The sequence below is a fragment of the Epinephelus moara genome, chromosome 17, assembly GCF_006386435.1.
Source record: "Epinephelus moara isolate mb chromosome 17, YSFRI_EMoa_1.0, whole genome shotgun sequence".
NCBI lineage: Eukaryota > Metazoa > Chordata > Actinopteri > Perciformes > Serranidae > Epinephelus > Epinephelus moara.
In genome coordinates this window covers 1,431,250-1,434,504 of record NC_065522.1, presented here as the reverse complement: position 1 = coordinate 1,434,504, position 3,255 = coordinate 1,431,250, and the positions used below count along the sequence as shown (strand labels likewise).

The 3,255-nt window shown below is 46.2% G+C and overlaps 1 protein-coding gene across 1 annotated transcript in view; it reads left to right on the top strand.

Moving 5' to 3' along the window:
- Positions 1 to 3,255, top strand: part of LOC126404655 (actin filament-associated protein 1-like) — a 135,132-nt gene that overhangs the window by 123,129 nt on the left and 8,748 nt on the right. The gene's annotated exons all lie outside the window — the stretch shown is intronic.

Below are 3,255 nucleotides of genomic sequence, written 5' to 3'. Positions count from 1 at the left end.
TCCTTAATAATAGCGCCACCTAGTGGTGGAAATTCAGGACGACAATAGATTATAAAAATTTTTGCCAGGTGTGACTTATATTCCAAGTTTGGTGAGTTTTGGGGTATGTTCAGGCAGTGCGATCATATGGGCGGAAGAAAAAAAAAAAAAATATATATATAAATAATCGGGAGAAAAACAATAGGGACCTCGCAGGTCTCCTGCTCGGGCCCTAATAATAATAAACAATGCGATTACAATAGGGTCCTCACGGACGACTTCGTCGTCGCTCGGGCCCTAATAAAAGCACTGAACGCTGTGGGACCCCACATGAGAGAGGAGCAGTGGAGACAACGGAGTCACCAAGGCTGACACAGAATGTCCGATGAGACAGGTAGGACCTGAACCATTCCAGCGCCGAGCCCCTGATGCCCACCCACTGCTCCAAAGGAGCAATCAGGATGTCATGGTCCACTGTGTCAAATGCAGCAGTTAAGTCTAGGAGCACAAGGATTACAAAGTGACCAGAGTCAGTAGCTAAAAAGATGTCGTTAAAAACTCTTAAAATCGCTGATTATGTGCTGTGCAATGTTTTAAAACCAGATTGGAAAATTTCAAGAACATTTTGTTCATTTAAAAAGTCCATGAGCTGAGAGTAGACAATCTTCTCTAAGATTTTAGAAAGGAAGGACAATTTAGAAATTATATAAATAAGACTAAAAAAAAAAAAAAAAACTAAGACTAAAAATATTAAAAAAAAAAAAAAAACGATTTACACCTCATTGTGAGGTGAGAGAAATGCAGGAAACACCCAACCCAATCTCTTATGTTTTTTTAGCACAGCCAGCAAGCTGGCACATCTGCCAACAACGGCACTCCGGTAAATGCACTTTTCCTGCAAAATACACACACATTCACACTTAACGCGCTGGCCTGAGGCAGAAGGGAGGCAAAGTGATGGAGGGGAAGTGACAAATGTAGTTTAAAAAGAGAGCTGGGAGAAAGGTTTTGTTTTGTTGGAGGGAACACTAGCATGGGTGGTTCATGTATTAACAGAGAGGTGGAACACTTAGATGTGTATAGCAGAGGTTGGCAGGGCTTGAGCTTGTACGAGGCCTTGAGTCCTGTGGAGAGAGAGAGAGGATGAAGGGATGAGGTTAGGGATGGGGTAGGAGGATGATGGGATGAGGGGATGAAGGGATGAAGGATGAAGGGTTGAGGGATGAAGGGATTAGGGATGAAAGGTTGAGGGTCGAATGGATGAGGGATGAAGGGTTGAGGGATGAACAGATGAGGGTCGAGGGTCGAATGGATGAGGGATGAAGGGTTGAGGGATGAAGGTTGAGGGTCGAGGGTCGAATGGATGAGGGATGAAGGGATGAGGGATGAAGGGTTGAGGGTAGGGATGAGTTCGGAAGATGGAAGGATGAAAGGAAGGGAAAGGAAGGGTGGGTCGAGAAATCTTGAGACAAACGGGGTAGGATGGGTTGACCCAGCATAAGTAGGCTTGGCAGGTGATTAGAGGTGTGGTTGAGGCGTGGTTCTGCTCCCGAACCTAAGTTAACAGGTTAACTACATATCATGTATGCTGCATTTGCTGTCACAAGATTCCAACTGAACACAGAGAATCCTGGCACGTCTAATGTCTGTGTATATGAATAGTTGACATCACACAGTTGCTTTTTCCCATTAGATGCCCTGTGTCAGTTGCATTTGAACACACTACAAAGACTACATCCGACAGCCTACAGCCTACAGCCTAAAGACTACATCCCAGAACCTATGTGCTAGTTAGCACATAGGTTCTGCGCCTGAGAGGAAATAACTCACAAAGGGAAACCAGAAGTCCGAGGAATGCATGAGATAAACAAAGTAGCGGTTGCCTGTTATAAACCAAAAAGAAGAAGAAGAAAACGTTTTTTCAAAGAGAGTGGTACATCCTGTCAGCCGAGGGGTTTCCTATCTGTGCAGCCGAGCACCGCAGCACCTCCATGGACTATTACATCCAGACGATCCCGGTGTTTCCTCCGCAGGCTCCACTTCACTCAGCTGCCCGACAAACCCGCTGCTTCTTCCCACTTTAACCTGAATAACAAACCGGGGCCTCGGTGCTCTGGTTGGATCCAAACGGAGAGATGGGGCTAGCTGGGAGGCCAGTGGAGGCTAACTGGCTGTGCATCCCTCTGGTCATGCTGCGGCCATTCTCAGAACCCATCGGCTGTATTCAGTGTCTGACTTCCGGCAGATGGCGATACAGCCTCTGGGGGCAGACCCCCGATTTTTTGGCATTCCGGTTTGATTTGGGCGGAGGAGGCGAATTTCTGTTTCCGACTTCCATTTATATATAAGTAAATATGCTGAACCATTGCAATGGATTCAGAGTTTGCAGTGACGCCAATTATATTCCGCATTGTTAGTTCACTGCACGGACCGTTTAACCTGGCAACAACTGCAGCTGGCTCAAACGTGATTGGTCAATATCACGCGGACTACAAACAGCCTACAACCGGAAACCAGGGCTCTTCCACTCTTCTTCCGGAGGCAAGATCTCCGGGGTTGTATATATCTGTATATAGTAGGGGTGTGCGATATGGACAAAAAATAATATCTCGATATTTTGGGGGATTTTGACGATAACGATAATTAGACGATATTCTTTTAAATATGTGTTTTTAACAGCCTGAGTAATAGCTCATTAATTGTTTCTCATGGATGATATTAATGGACACAATGTTTTAAAGGAAAAATGTTCTTAACATTTCTTGCTGCTTTTTTACCTGCTCGCTCTGTTTGACTCTGGAGACAGGCTTTTGTAGCGTCAATTCCGGGTCCATTTGCAACTGTTCAGATAGGCGTTTGTCCCACAGACTCACCACAAGCCTGTCCCTCACCATCTCATCATGTAGAGCCCCGTAACCGCAGTGCTCCGCCAGGCAGTGCAGCGCCAGGCAGTGCAGTGCCGTAATGAAACTGTCGGTCGTCTCGCCGTTTCTTGATGCCGCTGATTAAACTTTGCTCTCAAAGATCACATTCCTGCGATTCTCTTCTGCTTGTGTCTCCAATCCAGAAGCAATGCGGAATCTGTCAAAGCGTTTAATCCATTTAGGCCAGTCTTCAGCCTTGAAGGTGAACTTTTCCGGCGGGGAGACTTGAAACTGTGCCATGTTGCCGCTTCGTTTAGCTAACTGTGGCTAGGCTAGGTAGCTCCGTAGACGGTCTTCCGGTACTGCGAACTTTAGCCTGACAGGCTGGGACCTATCACTACAGTTGACCCAC